We start from the raw sequence: 20,032 nt of genomic DNA on the forward strand, positions 1-20,032 counted from the left end.
CCTCACCCATATCAGTTTCTCTATGAACCCACCTGGACATCTTCTAAACTTGAGCAAATTCAGCACTTTCTGCAAGACAGCTCCAGAAGTACAACATTTGAAAAAAAAATGACCAACTGATTCTGAACCGTTATGACATACATGGAAAATATCAGCAGAAACCACTCCTCATTTCAGAAGCCTATCTAAAGTAGGCAATCTCTGCCAAATAGCAATCCAAAGAATGAACAAGCTCCTATGTGTTGCTAAATTGTTACAAGGAATTCTTCTCCAAGGAACCTTGACCTGCACCCCACACAGATTCTGATACATCATTTTAATAGAGAATTTACCACATTTCATGACTGAAGACCAGCCACCAACACTATCAATAAGAGTCATACAACCTATGATTTTTTTCAGTGACCATGACATAGCTGAAGTGCACTGAAAAACAACCTATGATTAAGTATATTTTCCATTATTGATATACCGATTTGACTAAAATATTTCAAAAATAATTTTGAACAAATTATTATTAGGTGATATCTATTATTGTCCTATTATGTTATCCAATATCTTCTCCATACATAAACCATTTATAGAAAACGATAGAAAAATAAAATAAAATAAAATAAAGTATATATGTTTTAGGAAAAAGGTTTTTGGTAGGAAAAATTGCACTAGGAAATGACATGTGTCATTCATCGTGTCTATTTTAGTATAAGGTAATAGATATATTTACATTGATGGCGGTAAATTTCTTAATTTAAACATTCTACTAAATACTAAATTAACATGCTTTGAATATACTCAATACATCAAGATAATTGACTAAAAGAATTATACCGAATATACTTCAATATCACAATATTCACAACCATATAACAATGATTTTTAAAACACGAATGAAAGTATTTTAACATGTTTTATCATTTCAATTAGTAATTCCTGAATCTTTTAAATGCGAAACAATTTCAATAATTTTTTCGTTTAATTTTTATATTATTTTTTCTTTTCCTTTATTTGATCAAATTGGGTAATATATTTTTGCATTGTAATCCACTAAATAGTTGAACTTTTACTATAAATTCAATTATTATAATATTGTCACTGTTTAAAAATTGTGTCATATATATAACAAATACAGATATGTATAAAAAATTTAAATCTTGATATAAAATATTTAACAAGGTTATCACAAACATATTTTAGGCTTCATATTACTTACAAAATGAGGCCCCTGACCCTATACTTTTTTATGAATGGCTAGCCTATATAATTTTTTTCCTGCACCTAGAACACTCACCCAATATTAATATAGATTTGATGGTGGTGAGCGGGTATAAGGATAACATGTACCCACCTTATGGGGCGAGATTAAATTTGCACTTGTAAACACTCACCCAATCTTAATTATGAATTATCACTTTTAAATATTTTATCAATATTAGTGTAGCTGATACAATTCATTTTAATAATTAAGTTATGTCAATATATTCAAAAGTTAGGTAAAGGCAAAGTAACTTATTTACTGAATATAGGGATGTTAAGTTGTCAGTGGAGTCAATCTTTTGGGAGATCACCCACGCATCCTCTCCATGTGAGTGGGAACGAAGGAGAATTTAATTTGGTAGGTGATGGGATTACAAATGTATTTGCCGCAGGTAACGGGGCAAGAATGGATTTTAGATAGGACTCGCGCGCATCCCTTATCTTTCATCTAATTGATCATGAACATATATACATTATTTTTACTACTAACTTACATATTATAATGTTTTTTTTATTTACTAAATTAATCGAATCAGGCAACTGAATTATCGAAGATGCCAGAACATAGTTTTAGAATTCAAAACTTTTTTACCAAAAAAAGGAAGTTGAATCTAGGGGTGGGTTTACACAGTGGTTGAAGTATGATTTTATTTTGTTCTCGACCTCTCGAGACGGGGAATGAGAGGGGTGGGTAGGAGTTAAGTGATCAAATAATGAGGTAAATAAAGTGAGTATTAAGTGAATATGACTACCGAAAAAAGGGTGAATGAGATAACTTTATGTTTGACAGGGGGTGATGATTGAAAATTAAAATAATTTCTCATTTCGCCACATGTCGCGTCCTATTATCGATGACATACCGCATCGTCATATTTGACACGTCATGCATCTCATATAATTTTCTCGATCATGAAAAAATATTAGTTATAGGTTTCGAACCTGTGACCTCTCATTTGTAAATCACATATTTTAATCAGTACACCACAATTCTTTCTTGTACGTGCACAATTATATTAAGTTAATATAATGAGAAAAATGAACTGAATCATTTATTAATAGTCTCAATCACATCACTAATTAGTCATTACTTTTACGAGTTAGTAATCCTTACATGTGAAAATTTATTAACGCATATTCAAAGCAAGATATATTGTAATGTAACAAATTAAATTAGACTCAAAACGAGTTATATAAGAATCTAATTAATCCGTTTTTCTACTATTCGGAGCATCGCTCGGGGTCCTAACTAGTTCTCTACTATAAAACAAAAGAACATTCCTTAGAAAAAAAGAACTTTTGATTATATAATTGTGTATGTCACAAAAAAAAGAATGGTAATCGTGATGTATCCCTTTACGTTAGATTTTTTGCATTAGAAATGGAATGGATAACGCCATATGCCAAATAACCCTTCTTGACTAAGCATAAAAAAGCCAATTTTACCCATTTTAAACTTCATAAAATGATAAGCATGTAGGAGAACGTTCCTAAAGTGTTTTATAAAGCCTATTTTTACCTCTTATTTCAAGTTAAGATGCAATAATAAAATATGTTTTCTTATATTCGCACGCATATTGTGCATATAAGTCTAGCCTTCAATAGACGGGGAGCATTTTAATCAAACCCAGAGACTTGCATCTAATCTACTCATGTAAATGACTTTTTTGTGTCTAGGCATAGAATAGTGTGAAATGCCGCTAATAATAATACACTAGAATTTTAGCTCATGCGATGCACGGATTCAATTAAACTGTTAAATTAAAATAACACTCATATACATACTTGTAACCGTATCAAATAGTTATTAGATACCATTTTCTTCTGAAATTGAATAATATTTGTAACCGTAAACATACTCGTACCCTCGATCTATCCAAAATTTTGGATATGATATTGATTTGATAACTATACCAGTTATAATTAATATCCTATTTTCTAGACTTGGTATATTGGCTTTCGATTTTATCAGTAATTTTGTTGAAGTACATAAAATAAAATATAATTTTTTTATTTTCTGTTTTTGGGCATGGTCGTATAATTACACATTTTAGAGAAATTTATTTATTTACTTATTAACTACTTTAGGTTAAGAGTATAGTGTTTGTTTTGAAAATTATTTATATGAAAATCAAAAATATTTTTTGCTATTACGGAGCTTACAACGTGTTTTATAGAAACAGTAATATAAAAAAAATGTGATTTTTTTCCATTCCTATCATATATTTTCTTCAAACCGGTATTAATATACTCCCTCCGTCCCGGAATACTTGACCTGTTTTCCTTATCGGGTCGTCCCTTAATACTTGACTTATTTCTAAAAATGGAAATATTCTAACAATATTACTCCCTCCGTCCCGGAATACTCGACCCGGTTTGACCGGCACAGAGTTTAAGGGACTTGAATTGACTTATTTAATTTAATAGGTAGTAGTTGATAGTGGGGTATTATTTTAATGTAGTTAGTGGGAAATGTGTAAAGGGGTGGGGTTGGGGGAGAGTAGGGGTTGAATTTTTAATTATTTTTTGTATGGAGTAGGGGGTATGTGGGTTAATAGGGGTGGAGTGAGAAATAATATAATATTGTTAGAATATTTCCATTTTTAGAAACAGGTCAAGTATTAAGGGACGACCCGATAAGGAAAACAGGTCAAGTATTCAGGGACAGAGGGAGTATATTATTTCTCACTCCACCCCTATTAATCCACCTACCCCCTACTCCATACAAAAAATAATTAAAAATTCAACCCCTACTCTCCCTCAACCCCATCTCTTAACCCACCTCCCACTAACTACATTAAAATAATACCCCACTATCAACTACTACATATTAAATTAAATAAGTCAATTCAAGTCTCTTAAACTCTGTGCCGGTCAAACCGGGTCGAGTATTCCGGGACGGAGGGAGTATATATTTATCCTTGTCGTAATACATGAAATCGTGATTTATTTTTTCATTTATATTTCTATTATATTAAATAGAATGAAAGAATAAGAAAAAAATAATCTGGAAGTCAAATATTTTAAAAGATTTTTCAACTAAAATATATTTTTCTAAAAACAAAAAAAATACTAAGGACTCACCAGGACGTGACACGTGTCATTCCTGGTGTCTCTTTTAGTATATATTAATAGATTAATTAACTAAAATATCTACGTGACACCTAATTAATTATCTACGTGGCACTCGATATTTTAATTCAAAAATAAATTAGAAATCTTTTTTTTATTGGCCGAAACCATTAGTAATCTTAGGTGGCGCTCTAATATTTCAGCAAATATGCCATATATATATATATATATATATAACCTTTAAAAGTGGGAATAAGACTATTGTAGCTTATCTACAGTAACAAGAAACGATTCGTTTCCTCTTATTTAACTAACTTACAACACGCATTCATGCATGGATTCAAGCAACGATTCGTTTCCTCTTATTTCCACTATGCTTCTCGTTTCTCTCTCTCTCTCCTCTCATTCTACTTCATTCGATTTCTTCTGCCCTCGCTTTTCTCTCTCCTTGAGTCCTCCATCATCCATGGGAGACTGATTCATGCATGGATTCAAGCAACGACTATTAATTTTTCGATCTTCCTTTTAATAGATTGATTAATGTTTTGGTAAATTTTCTCTCCATTTTGCCTCAATGGTCAATTTCTAGAATCATCCTCATTTTTCTCTCTATTCTGGTAAAAATGAATGTAAAAGAGATGCAAAATGTTCAAATTCTGCTAGAAAATATCATGCCATCGGCTGCTAAGAAGAGAAAAGCTTCCAAAAAAAGACGCAAAAGCAATCCCATAACACTGAGGGTCTTCCTTCAAGGTATTATTTTTAAAATCTTTTGCTTAGATCATTTTATTCACATGGTTTATCTATCTGATATAATTATTAATCAATGATTAATTTCTGTTTATTTTGGTATTTAATTGTTCATATGGAAAATCACTTAATCACTCCATGATTTACGTCCAAAAATCAATTATCTTTCACTTTAATTATTTATTTGATTTGTTTTCTATTTAATTTCGCACATACTGCGTACATAAAAGACTAATATAATTAAATTAATTAAAGTGTTGATCAATAACAAGCCCTAACATTCAATACTCAACTCTCCTGCATTCTACCAAAAAAGGCAATTCAATAAGTTGTAGGGAAAAAAAAACAATCAACTAACTTATCTTATAAAAGGAAACTTGAATAACAAAATTATTTTCATTAAATTTAGGAAACATTACTCTATAATTTGATTCCATAATTTATTACGGAGTACTAATATTTAATATCCAATCAACTTAATAAATCTAGGAATTATTTTTAATGTTTGAAATCTTTTCTTAAATACTTGGTGTTCCGGTGTTGTAAAGATGGAAACAATGGGCTTCTAATGAAGGCCCTTTCGTGTGTGTTGAAGATCTTGCTTGATTGACTGAGTTGAGTCCGAATTCACCTGCACAAGAGCAAAGTCACCAGCCTCGGGGGTGTTTCCGAGGAAAGCCCCTCCGATGCCTAAGTAAGAACGATGCTCGGATTCTAGAGAGAAGTTCTCTAGAAGAGTAGTCTTAAGGCGATAAATTGGACGTACCTTGAGGTGTGAGCCTTGGCGGCCTATTTATAGTGTTTGCATAATAAATGTCCATAGGTCATTTATTGCTATTGGGCCTTGGGCCTTAATGGATGGCTGACTAGCCATTGGTGGGTTTGATGCTGTTGTTTAGAGCCATTGGGCTTTAGACTTAGTGGCCCAATTGAGAATCAATTGGGAGCCCAAACAACATGCCCCCCAGACCCGGTCCATTTAGAATTAAATGGGTGGGTTTCCAGTTGTCAGAAGTCCAAAAGTTCCCTCTCTTTTTTGAAAAGGGATGATTTGCATTGATGACAAGTGTTGGGATTTGCATTGTGTCGTGGAGATCGTGGGTTGAAAAGAAGTTGATACGCTTCCCTTTTCTATAAATACTGGGCGCTAAACTTCCTTCAAACTTTACTTTCTCTCTCTTTTAGACAAACTTCCTCTCTTTTTCCGGCGATCGCAGTTTTCGAGTTTCTTCAGATCTACGAAATTCAGCCAGCTTTAGACTTCGGGAACTTGTGTCGTTCGTTTTGTCGGCGAATTCCGCTTCGGAAAAAGGTAATTTGTTTCTGAATTCTCCTTACTTCTTCGTTCTTTCTTCTACTCCTCAATCTAAACCCTAGACCGAGAATTCGCGACCATGGCAAAGAATAAGGGCAAAAGTAAGTTCGTCGTTGGCTCCTCTAGTGAGAGGGAGGATGTGCCTTCGGGAAGGGTACAGAAAACTTCAAGGGGTTGGCCTTCGGAGAGGCCGGTGGAGAAACGTTCGACTGGTTGGGACGCTTCCAAAGACGGTGCTGTTGGCGGGTCTGGCGTGTCTGAACGCGCTACTTCTGGTAAGAAAGCTGGTTCTTCGGGTGTACGCCGTCCTTACCCTGAGTTTCCAGTTCATTGGACTGAAGCTGATCCGAAGGGCAAGTATGCCCCGATCTTGCATGAGACTACCAAGATCGATGGTCCGTTGGAGAAATCGGTCAGTGGTGACTGGTTAGTGGAGGCGAAGCTGGGGAACTACCATCGGAGGGCCGAGGAGCTATACGGAATCCAGCACGCCTTGGGGTACTGGTGTAAACTTCCCGATCAGGAGCGTCCTCGGGTGACTCATCCGCCGAGGGGGTTCATCTCTGTGTACACTCATCACTTGGAGAACGGTCTCCGCTTTCCCTTGGATCCGTTCATTTCCGAGCTCCTGGTGTCGTACAACATCAGTTTGGCCCAACTTACACCCAAGTCTATGAGGCACATCATCGGATTTAGATGGGTGTGCGACTTCGTTAACTTTCCCTGCTCTGTCTCCGTTTTTCGGGATCTCCACGATCTGTCTTTCAACCATGCTTCCAAGGGTGATGGGTATGGTTGGTGGACCATCATCAACAAAAATTCCCGAAGGAGAGGGGAGCCGAACTATATTACGGCATACCCTTACCTTAGCTCTGACCATAAATGGAAGACGGAGTGGTTGCTTGTTCGCGTGCCGACGGATCCGAAGCATCCCAATTTTTATCGCCCTCCAAAGTGGTTTGTGACTCCTGATCCTGACATGGGGGGCGTGGCTGCTCCGGATCGGAACCATCAACACTACATGGATCTCCTCCAGTGGTTCTTGGCTCGGGAGATATTTATAAACTGCCGTCTAGCTGGCTCCCGAACCTTAACTACATCTTGCGGGAGGACATTCTTGCTGTCGTCGGTCTCAGCAGGATTTTTGACAGGGGTAGGTGTCTTTCGGCTGGGACCGTGTTTCAGTGAGTTTGTCCTCCTCTTTTTTCCTTCGTTTTACTGATTCATTTTGTACTTTGTTTTTGCAAAGTACGGCTTTAGCTGCCTTGATCCTGAGATTTTGGGCATTTCTTTGGATCTGAAAACTATTCACGACTTGGCTCCTGATTACAAGTTCGGGAAAGAGAATCCTCGTAATCCTCGCCTGAAGGATTACGTGTTGTCTCCTTCGGGTGTTGCTCGGATATCCGAAGTTCGAGCTGATCCGTGGGATTCTGCCTCCTCTCCCGAAGCTGTTCCAGTGAAGGTCGTGCTTCCTGTTTTGAGGACAACTTCGGATCCGGTGAGTGTTTTTATCGGCTCGGTTTTTGTTTGTCTTTTCTTTCTCTTTGGTTGGCCGTCGGCTAACGTCTTGGTCCTGGACCATATTTCTAGGGTCCTGGGACTGACGCTGTGCCGCGTGCCGTTCCTTCGGTTTCATCCCTGGCTCGGATAGATATCTCTTTATCTAGGAACCGGGTACTTCGCCTTTTTCCTTTATTTTCCTTTATCTTCTTCTGAATTTACTGATCCTTTGTCTCCTTTTCTTAGGATCAAAGAAAAAGGAAGGGTAGCACTCTTCTGAAGTCTTCTGCGCATCTGAAGAAGGCGAAGGTTTCTCAGTCCTCGGAGAAGGTATTTGCTCTGACTTAGGACCTTTCTTGTAGTCCGTTTTTTTCTTTTCCGAAGCTGATCTTTGAACGCTTGTTTGGTAGGAAACGGCTTCGGAAGACATGCCTCCTCCTAAGAACCTTCTTCACTTCATGCCCTTGCCAGGGCAGAAGTTAAAAAGCGTGGTGGTTGCGGAACTACCACCCGTGGATCAACCGCTGGCCGAGGAAGATACCATCCCTTCTCCGCTGAAGCCGTCTACTGCTTTAGGGATCGAGATCCAGGATATCACCAAGGTGGTGGAGGCGATTGAAAACGACTCTGTTCCTGGCTCGGATGTCCCTATCGTGGCCGAGGAGAAGAAGGAATCTGCTGACGTTCCTCTCGAAAGAGAAAGAAGTCCAGATAAGGAGATGGTGGATCTCACAGGCCCCGATGTTGAGATTCCCGAGGCTGAGAAGGATGTTCTCTCTGCTGAAGAGGAGCAGCCCGAACAGGGTCTAACGAGAAAAAGGCGTCATTCAACTTTGGGGTCTACTTCGACTTTGGCCCTGGACAGGTTGATCCACGCTGACCCTTGCTCGGATGTTCCGCTGAAACGGATCCCCGAGGAAGTAAGGGAGGCGATGGCTCGGTTTGCTAGGGCTCCGGTTTTGGGAGAGAATCCCCTGGCTCATGTGGGAGAATCTTCTTCGGGCCAATCCGCAGTGGAGGGTTCCTGGAGCTGAAGAGAGGAATCCGGCTATGATGGCCCAGTACTACCTGAATGAGGTAATTGTTGGTTTGCTCTTTGATTTGTGTCTTTGTCTTATATTTTTCCTACTCTTTCTCATCTTTCTTTCGTTCCCAGGCTGTCTTCTGGTCCTCGTTCGCTTTCGACTGTAGCTCGGTTGAGGAGAGACAATTGAGGAGATATCAGGAGGCTTATGCTCGTGATATTCCTATCTTGGACCAGAAGGCTGGGCAGCTCCTCTCCGAGCTTGTGGAAGTCAAGCAGTTGTACCTTAAGTACAGTCACGAGGCTAGAGCTACCGCTGAGCAGATCGGGGCCGAGGTTGGTAAGCTTACCTTCCGAGTCGAAGAGGATGCTGAAAAAATAGCTTCCTTCGACAGGGAGAAGAAGGATATGGCCGCCAAGTTTGCGAGCGAACTTGAAGAAAAAGACAGACTTCTCAAGGAGATGACGTCTAAATTTGAGGCGGATGATAAGGAGAGTAAGGATGCGGAGGTGAGGCTTCAGCAGTTCGTCAAGAATCGGGAGATGATTCAGAACCAAGCTGACAAGGTGCCTGTTCTTAAGCTGACGATCCGAGAGAAGGATGAGACCATTCGGAAGCTGGAGCAAGAGCGAGCTGACCTCTATACTGCTGATCAGTGTAGAGAGCAGTATTGGAATGGTATCCTGGGTGCTCGGCGCATGTTTGCGAAGCACATGCCTCATTTCCCTTGGAATGAGAAAGTTCCTCTCTGGATGCGGGCCCAGGATCACTTGGTGGAATGCCAGGCTGACCGAGACGAAGCTGAAGCCGAACGCCAAGCTGCTCTTGCAGTGGCTCTGGCCCAGAAGGCGGATTCCGAAGGTGACACTAGTGCCGGGGGTTCTTCGAAGGATGCTCCCCTAGGGGCTGCTCCTGAGACTCCCAAGAGTTAGGGATTCGGGCAGTCGTCTTCTTCAGAGTCGGTCGGTTCTAGTTGAGGACTTCCGAATGTGTGCTTGCCTTTCCCCCTTTTGCCTCGGCGCTGCGTTGTACTTGTTTCTTTTTGCTTTTTAGTACTTCGGTAGGCCGGTATTATCTGTTGATGGTTGCCGATTTTAACTGTTTCATTTTCTTTTCAATTTTTGAGGGTCCTCGGGTGTGTCCCGAGTTGGTTTGATGTATTTGTACTTCCCCCGAATATTGAATAAAAAATGAATGTTCGTTACTTGGCTGTCTCTTTTCAATTTTTTTTTTGTGCTTTCCGAAGTTTTAAGTCTGCCTTTGAACTTGTAACTCTCGAGCTTTTCTTTGTGGACTTGCTGAGGGATCCTTTGACCTGTAGATCTACTAAGAGACTCTTCAGTTTTGCGAGTTCTTCAAATCCGTAGATCTGCTAAGAGACTCTTTAATTTTGCGAGTTCTTCAAATCCGTAGATCGGCTAAGAGACTCTTTAATCTTGCGAGTTCTTCAAATCCGTAGATCTGCTAAGAGACTCTTTAATTTTGCGAGTTCTTCAAATCCGTAGATCTGCTAAGAGACTCTTTAATTTTGCGAGTTCTTCAAATCCGTAGATCTGCTAAGAGACTCTTTAGTCTTGCGAGCTCTTCAAATCCGTAGATCTGCTAAGAGACTCTTTAATTTCCAGACTCTTCAAATCCGCCGATCTGCTCAGAGGTCTGAATTGTTCTTCCGATCTCTTGTGGTTCGGAAACCTGGGCAAGAGATCGCTAGTCTGCCTCTTAGTTATGACTTTGGCGATCCGTGGATCTGAGCCGAAGTTTTATAACTTGATTCGAGCGACTGTTTGTTGCGAACAAGGTTTATCTGGGTATCGCGAATCCGAGGATTCTGGACGATTCCCCGAAGTGTATGATTTGGTCATTTCTTGCATTTTATCAAGGAATGGGCAAAGTCAACCTGCTTTTAGTCTCGGATTGATCAGATCCGAGGCTGCATGTATATATAACAGGACAATGAATTTGAAATATAGAGATAGGTTTAATGAAACACATGGCGCCAAACGGCTTTCCTCTTCTCATTAAACAACTTACTTGGTTTACAGACAGAGATCATACAAAATACTTCTTGAGAACATCGGTATTCCAATGGTTCTTCAAGATTGTTCCATCTAACTGTTTCAGCATAAACGTGCCTGGCCTTTTTTCGGAATGGATGATGTATGGTCCTTCCCAGGTGGCTGAGAGTTTTCCATGGATCCGTCCTTTCTGAACCGAGGCGGCGTTTCTGAGTACTAGATCTCCGACTTTTAGGGGTCTGGCGTTGACTCTTCGATTGTAATGCTTGTTGACCCTCTGCAAATAAGCTGCGTTGAGTGTCCTTGCATCGCTCCGAGCTTCATCTAGTAGGTCGAGAGCTTCAGACAGAAGTTGGTTGTTGCTTTCTCCTTGGAGTCCATCATACCTATTGTATGCCTGGATCCTCAAGCTTTCTGTTCCGATTTCCACAGGGATGACAGCCTCGGATCCGTATACAAGGTGGAACGGTGTTTGCCCAGTAGCTTCTTTCTCGGTGGTCCGAAGGGACCATAACGTTTCGGGTAGCTCTTCCAGCCACTTGTTTTTGTCATCCTCGACTCTTTTCTTGAGTGCGTTGAGGATGAGTTTGTTTGCAGCTTCAGCTTGTCCGTTGCTTTGTGGGTGGCAAACTGCCGAGTAAGCTAGGTGTATGCCGAACTGTTTGCACCATTTTCGCAGCGGGGTGTTGTCGAACTGTTTCCCGTGGTTGAAGACCATCAGTCTTGGTATGCCGAACCTTGTTATGATGTTCTGCCATATGAACTTGCGGACCTGAGGTTCGGTGATGGAGGAGACAACTTCGGCTTCGATCCATTTGCTAAAATAGTCTACTCCTACAATCAACCACTTTTTCTGGTTCGTAGCTGAGGGGAAGGGACCAATGATGTCTAACCCCCACTGTGCGAATGGTAAGGGGTATAGTGTTGATTGTAAGGTTTGAGCTGGTTGATGGATAGCTGGTGCGAACTTTTGGCATTTCTCGCATTTCCTTGCCATCTGCTTTGCCTCGGAAACCATAGTGGGCCACCAGTATCCGGCCCGAAGGGCTTTGTGTGCCAATGTCCTGCCTCCGATGTGGTTTCCGCATATTCCGAGGTGGATTTCTCTTAGGATATAGTCAGCGTCTGCTGGACCCACACATTTCAGCAGTGGAGCGGAGAATGATTTCCTCATGAGCTCTCCTTCGGCGTCGATGATGAACCACTTGTTGAATCTTTTCAGCTTTCTCGCCTGTAGCTTATCTTCGGGAAGTTCTCCCCTTTCTTTGTATGCAATTACTGCGTCCATCCAGCTGGGTTCGGTACGTAAACTGCATACTGTTGGGAGTGGCAAGTCAATGCTTCTCTCTTTGTGAACTTCCACGTGGACCGACCTGTTTAGGTCGATGAGTGTTGAGCTTGCGAGCTTTGACAGTGCGTCTGCTTGCGTGTTTTGTCCTCGGGGGATGAGAATGACTTCAAAGGATCTTAACTTTGACGTTAAGGATTTAATTTTCGCTAAGTAAGCTGTCATGCTGGGCCACTTGGCCTCATACTCCCCTCGGATCTGGTTGGCTACAAGCTGGGAATCAGTTTTGAGGCAAACATGCTCGACCTCCAGGGATAAGCAAAGCTCTATCCCTGCGATTGCGGCCTCATATTCGGCCTCGTTGTTAGTTGCTTTGAATCCGAACTTCAATGCATACTCTATGCTTTTCCCCGTTGGGGGGATTAATACAACTCCTGCTCCTGAGCCGTTTACTGTGGAAGATCCGTCAGTGAAGACCTCCCAAGTGCTTTTCGTATCATCCAGCATTTCTTGGTATGAGCACTCGGCCAAGAAGTCTGCCAACGCCTGTGCCTTGATGGCGGTCCTCGGCTGATATTTGATGCCGAACTCTGATAGTTCGAAGGCCCAGGCAGCCAATCTTCCTGACCTCTCTATTTTGTCGAGTACTTTCTCGAGTGGTTGGTCGGTCAGTACTGTGATCTGATGGGAGTCGAAGTATGGCCTCAGTTTTCGTGCAGCTACCACCACTGCATATGCAACTTTCTCGATGAGCGGGTACCGAGTTTCGGCGCCTGTGAGTGTTCGGCTGGTGAAGTAGATTGGCTGTTGCTTCTTCTCTTCTTCCCGAAGAAGCACTGCGCTGACGGTTCCAGGGCTGACTGCGACATATAGATACAGGGTTTCCCCCTCCTTTGGTCTGGCCAGTGTCGGCAGTTGAGCTAGGTGGGCTCTGAGTTGCTGAAAAGCCTCTTTTTGCTCCTGCTCCCATATCAGCTCGGGGTCCACCTTCCTCGGGACCCCCTTTTTCTTGACTGGTTCTGCTTCTCCCTCGGGGAGGCTCTTTGGTTTTAGTGCTTTGAAGAAAGGGGCTCCCTTGTCCGAGGCTTTTGATATGAACCTTGTTAGTGCGGCTAACCTGCCGGTTAGCCTCTGCACGTCTCTCTTGGTCCTCGGCTCGGGTAGATCCAACGCTGCTTGGACTTTGTCCGGGTTCGCATCGATTCCTCTTTCGCTCACCATGAATCTGAGGAACTTCCCTGACTTCACCCCGAAGACACATTTTTTTGGGTTCAGCTTCATGCTGTATTTCCTCAGATTTCCGAAGGTCTCTGCCAAGTCTTTGACATGGTCTTCCTCCTTAATGCTTTTTACGATGGAGTCATCCACATAGACCTCGACGTTCCTCCCTTTCTGGTCGGTGAAGACGTGATCAACTAGCCTCTGGTAGGTAGCGCCGACGTTTTTCAAGCCGAAGGGCATCATTTTGTAGTTGAACACTCCTGCGCTCGTGATGAATGATGTCTTCGCCCTGTCGTCGGGGTGCATGAACACTTGATGGTAACCTGAAAAAGGCATCCATGAAGCTGAGCAGTGCATAGCCGCTGATGGAGTCAACCAATTGATCTATCCTCGGCAGGGGATAACAGTCTTTGGGGCAGGCTCGGTTCAGATCTGTGAAATCCACGCACATTCGCCAAGAGCCGTTTGCTTTCTTGACCATCACCACGTTGGCCAACCATTTTGGGTACATGCATGGCTCGATGAATCCGGCTTCCTGCAACTTTTTCACCTCTTTGGCGATGGCTCTGTTTTTCTCCGAGGAGTAATTCCTCTTCTTTTGTTTGATTGGCCGAGCTTCAGCGTTGACGTCCAGCTTGTGACAAATCAACTTCGGATTTATCCCTGGCATATCTGCTGCTGACCATGCGAAAATGTCTTTGTGATCCCTGAGCAGTTGGATCAAATCGATTCGGAGCCCCGAGCTTAGGCTCTTGCCTATTCGGACGCTCCTGTCTGAACCCTCCTCGAGGAAGATATCCTCCATTTCTTGATCTGGTTCGGGAGATAGGGTTTCGGGACGGGCATCGACCTCGGCGAGAGATAAGCTGCTCGTGCCTGCCTTTCTCCTTTTTGCCTCGTTCTCCTCTCCTGGAGCATCTTTCTCCGCCTCGGAACCGTCTCCTAATTTGGGCTTTCGGACGGCGGTGTGGCAGGTTCTTCTTGCAACCTCTTGATCACCTCTAATTCGTTCGGCGAATCCTGCGTCCGAGACGTATATCATCAGCTGATGGTATGTGGAGGGGACTGCTTGCATCTTGTGAATCATGGTTCTTCCCATGATTACGTTGTATACGGAGTCGCAGTCCATCACCAAAAATTCGTCCCGAAGGGTTTTTGCTGCTTGGCCTTCGCCCACTGTGACTGGTAGGGTGATCTTTCCTCGAGGGATGGCTGCGGATCCGTTGAATCCGATCAGGGGGTAACTGACTTTCGTCAATGCTTCCTCTGACTCCTCGAGGATCAGTTGCTCGAAGCAGTTTCTGAAGATGATGTTGACGGCACTTCCTCCGTCGACCAACACTCGGTGTACGTTGTGGTTATTGAGGTCCATGGAAATGACTAAAGGATCGTCATGTTTGTACTGGACTCCGAAGCAATCATCGGCAGTGAAGGTCATGTTCGGGGGGCGTGGTTGGTTGTCTCCCAGTGCGCTGAAGTTGACTCGATGGGTGAGAGCTCTTAGGTGTTTCTTGCTGGCCTGGCCAGACTTCTGTCCCCCGAACACCACTAGGATGTCATTCTTCTTGTGCCCTGTTGCTTCGTAGACCCTTTTCTGGGGTTGCTCGTGTTGTTTGCCACTTGCGGCTTTTTCTTTTTCCTCCCTTCGGTCTAACAAGTATTGCTTCAGATAACCTCGGCGAACGAGGTCCTCAATGTTGTCTTTCAGCGAGTTGCATTCTTCGGTGTGGTGACCGAAGTCATCATGAAACTCGCAGCATTTGTTCTTGTTTCTCCGAGCTGGGTTGGACTTGAGCTTCCCAGGTAGTTTCCACTTTTCATCATTTCTGTTGAGGCTAAAGATTTCCTTTCGGGGTAGAGTTAGTGGAGTGTAGTTAGCGTACTTGGGTTGAAGTTCACCCCTTCTCCCGTCTTTCTTCGGGCTCATTTCTCTAACTCCTACTTTCTCCTTCCCATTCCTTGAGCTGCCCTCGGGCTTGCTCTGGACATTTTTCGTGTCTTTCGGATCCGACGATCCTTTCAACCTTGCAGCAGCTTTGTTGAACTCTTCGGTTCTGATGAATGCATCAGCCATTTGGAGCACGTCGGCTATTTTGGAGGGGTTTTTCATCGAGAGCTTGTCACGGAATTTCCCTTCCTGGAGCGCGTGCTTCAAGGCGAAGATGGCCACGTCTGGCTGCAAGTTTGGTATGTTTGTTGATTCCTTCATGAATCTGGCCATGAACTCTCTTAGACTTTCGTCTCTTTCTTGTTGGATTGAGGTCAGTTCTGCTGTGGTTCGCTCGGGGCGATTGTTGCTCACGAACTGTGTGCAGAATCTCTTTTTCAGCTTCTTCCAGCTTTTGATCGGTCCCTTCGGCAGCGATCTAAACCACTCTCCCGCCACTCCGGTTAGCGTGGTTGGGAAATATTTACACCAACATGCTTCGGAGTAGGGGCTCAAGAACATTTGCTATTCGTAGGAGATGACATGATCCCTCGGATCTGTGATTCCGCTATATGTCAGGTGTGCTGGCAGCCTCACCTTCGGAATTTCTTCCATGATCAGCTCGTCCGAGAAAGGGGATGACGTGGGAGTCATGATTCTTTTCCCGAGTCTAGCCCTGATGCCTTCGTTCGCCGAGGTTCTGTGATTAGAACGTTCGGGCGTACGATGGGGGCTAGGGGTTCGATCATGCCTCCTGTCTCTTCTTCTTTCTCGGCTACTGACCTCGGGTCGTTCGCCAGATCTGCTTGATTCGCCTACCCCGAGTCTCGTATGGATCGAGGGTCTTAACCTTGAGTGGACCGAGGGCCTCAACCTGCTGAGCACCGAGCTTCGGATCCGAGTGTTATAAGTAGTCGATTCGCTTTGGAGAGCTGTTGGAGTAGGCGATGGTCTTGCAAACCAGTCTGGTTGTTGTTGTGCCCTTTTTTGGGTGTCCCACGTGCTTTCCATCCATCTCGACGTCAGGTGTGTTCCTGTCAAGGGAGGGAGCTCTCGTTCGGGTCTGGACACCTCTATACTGGGCGGCTCGTTCAGCCTTCGCCTGGTCCTCCTCTCCTCTCTGCGGTCTTTTGCCAATCCTTGCTGCTTCTCATTGAAGAGGAAGTTTTGCATGATGGTCATGGCCGCAGTGAGCTCTTCCCTAGTTGGAATCGGAGGTCCTGCGTTTGTGGCGGTCGTAGCTCTACTTGGCTGTGACCTCGCCACCGATTGAGGGTGCTCCTCTTCGTCAGATTCTGAATCTGACCGCACTATCATATCGTCATCATTGTTGTTGACAACATCATTAACCATTTTGCAGAAAGAGGTGGTTAATGTCTTTCAAAGGCTTTGAAGTGTTCTTCCCCACAGACTGAAGGAAATAATGCCCTTGGTCCAAGTATGCATTCAATGTTAAGTCTAATAAATGCGGTTCAGTATTAATTAACAAGTTAATAATTCAGTGAGATCAAGTGAGCTGAATGCCTAGCTAGAGGCCGCTTCAGTTCAAGTGGAATTAATGATATTAATCCACAGCTTACTCTTGACTGAACCCGTAGGGTCACACAAATAGTACGTAAACGGATCAAGTATTTAATGGCATTAAATACTCCATCTATGGATATTCAGAATCGACGGATCTTGGTTTCAGTGGGAGCTGAGATCGTCACAGGCAAGAAAAGAATACTCCGGAAACGATGATATTGCCGGAAACGAAAATATGGATCGTATCGGAAATATAAATATTATCCAAGTCGTAGATGTTGCCGGAAACGGAAACATGGTACGTATCGGAAAATATTATCGGAAATGGAAATATTACCGGAATCGGAAATATTGCCGGAAACGGAAATATTGTCAGAATCGGAAATATTATCGGAATCGGAAAATAATTCCGGAAACGGAAATATTAAATATTTGTTCGAAACGGAAATTAATTCCGGAATCGGAAATATTAAATATTGTTCGTATCGGAAATGAATTCAGGAATCAAGAATTTAATCGGAAGCGTATCGTACGAATTAGCATCGGACGCGGCCTGCCAGACGAAGGCCCAGCACGAAGCCGGGCCATCGCCCAGCAAGCCAAGCGCAACAACCACACGCCAAGCATACGACCAGGCCCAGCGCAAAAGCCAGGCCCAGCCGTAGCTTGGGCGCACGCGCGGACAAGGCTGCGACAGTGGGCCTTGCGCTGTGCGCTCGGCGTGGGCCGCAAGGCCTGCGTGCGGGCGTGCGGTGCTTGTGCACCACTCGTGTGTGTTACTCGGAATCCTAAGGCTACCGGGACTCGTAATATGATTAAATCTAATCCTAATAGATAAACTTTGTTTAATTAGAATCCTAGTAGAGTTATAATTAAATAGATTTGTATTCTAATAGGATTATAATTCCTTTCCATAAACTCTATAAATAAGTGCCTAGGGTCACATATTTACAACGAGTTTTCAAGTATTCAAAGTGAGTTTTTGAGAGAAAAATTCAGTCACACAATTGCCTAAGAGTGCCGAAAATAATAGTACCTTAAGGGCGATTCTAGTTGGTCAATCTTAAGGCGGATCCGGACGTGCTGTGGACTATCTACGGAGGGACGACACTTGGAGTCCTAAAGACTTGTTCTTGTTCGGTTCGGGCGCAGCTAGGGAAGGCACGCAACAAAGAGTATGCATCTAAACTATGCTAAATGATTATGTGTAAATAATATGTATTCCTGGCTTAATGGTTGTTTCCGCATGATTTATGAATTGTCATATGTATTATAACCTAACAGTGGTATCATGAGTCTCTTATTATTTTCATAATCTAAATTGCATGAACATGGTTAAATATTACAAATTTGCAAGAATTAAAAGGGGTGATTAATTTTCGTAATTGTTAATTAATTGCAAATTGCGTTTATTTAATTATACGTACGCAGTTTTTCGGCAGTTTCTTCGTTACTCATCCAAATCGAGTGATTTTTGTGTCAATTCCGCATGTAAAAGGCATTCTAAAATTTTGACAAAAATAATATTATTCGGCCGACCCCAGAATTCTCAAATTCGAAGCCTAACTATGACTTTTCGAAGGTTTTAGTTTTTCGAATGCAAAATTTCGTAAGTTTAAGATGTTAAATTAAATATTTGCGATTCTTGTTGATAAATCCTGAATTTTTGATTGACCTACTCTATATGTTTAACAAGTTTGAATGCCTAGCCTTGTTAATTATGCAATCTAATTTGTAATTATGATTAATTTGTTGAAAATTAGAATAATTTAGAATTAATTTGATTTTCATAATTAATTATAATTTAATTAGATACCTATGATTAAAAACCACCATAAAAAATTTTAAATTTATGATAAATTTTAAATTTTTATGACCTAGACTTGAATCCATGTTAACCGGAAATCAATTGAATAATAAATTTTCGATTTTTCGCCCTAAAATTATGAAATTAATATTAATTTATTAATTTGTCATTAATTTTAAATATAAATTTTTTAAATTTTATGCGATTCGTTCATATAACTTGCACGCACAAAGCAATGGACGCTACATGTTACCCTTAAGGGGTGTTGTATAGTGCGGGCATGTGACGACGAGCAAGGGAGCTCGTCGCCCATGCGGCACGAATGCAATGAGCAAGGCCATGGTGCACGAGCACAAGGCAGCAGCCCTGCCTTGTGTCGTGGGCTATGAGCAATGGACGAATGGGCATGGGCGAAGGCAAGGCACGGAAGTCGCGTGTGGGCAGCAAGCGAGCTGCGCCACAACGCGCACTGCCTCGCGCAAGCGCGTGCAGCCTCGCGCGCAGCGAGCGCAAGCTCGCGTGCCACGAGTGCTGCGCCCAGCGTCGATGCCTCGCGCAGCGAGCGCTGGCTCGCACAAAGCAAGCGCTGGCGAGCGCGCGCAGCGAGCGCTGGCTCGCATCAAGCGAGCGCGCGCAGCGAGCGCTGGCTCGCATCAAGCGAGCGCTGGCGAGCGCGCGCAGCGAGCGCTGGCTCGCATGCAGCGAGCGCTGGCGAGCGAACGTAGCGAGCGATGGCTCGCGTGCATCGAGCGTTGGCGCGCGCGCAGCGAGCACAAGCTCGCGTGGAGCCTTGCGAAGGATAGCAGCATCAGCTATGCGACGCAGCGCATGGGCTGCGCGCACATGGCCAGCGATGGCTGTGTGCGTGTGGCCCATGGGCGTACGTTGCGTGGGGTTGTTGCGTTACGATTAGATCGTTTTAAAATTTTAATTTGAAATTTTCAGTTTACGTAATTTTAATTAATTTTAAAATTAATAATTTAAATTATTTTCTTGGATTTTAATTTTGAATATTGTAATTATAATAAATTTTATTTATTCTAATTATTTTACTAAAATTAAAATCATGAATTAATTTAAATACGACTGAAATTAAATTAAACTTTTTGGATTCAATTATAAATTTATATGAGCTTTAAATTTTAATTAAATTTGTATGTTTCCGGTTAGACTAGAAATACATTTTTATGTTTAAAATTAGTAAAGCATATGAATTTATTGGTTTAAGTGGGAGCCCTTTTAGTCATAAACTCTTGATTAGGTCTACAAATCCTTAAGGTTAAAACAACTTGATTAGAATTAATAAGGACTGAATAATTTGTAGATTATTGGTG

This window comes from Spinacia oleracea, chromosome 5 (genome assembly GCF_020520425.1).
Source record: "Spinacia oleracea cultivar Varoflay chromosome 5, BTI_SOV_V1, whole genome shotgun sequence".
Classification (NCBI taxonomy): domain Eukaryota; kingdom Viridiplantae; phylum Streptophyta; class Magnoliopsida; order Caryophyllales; family Amaranthaceae; genus Spinacia; species Spinacia oleracea.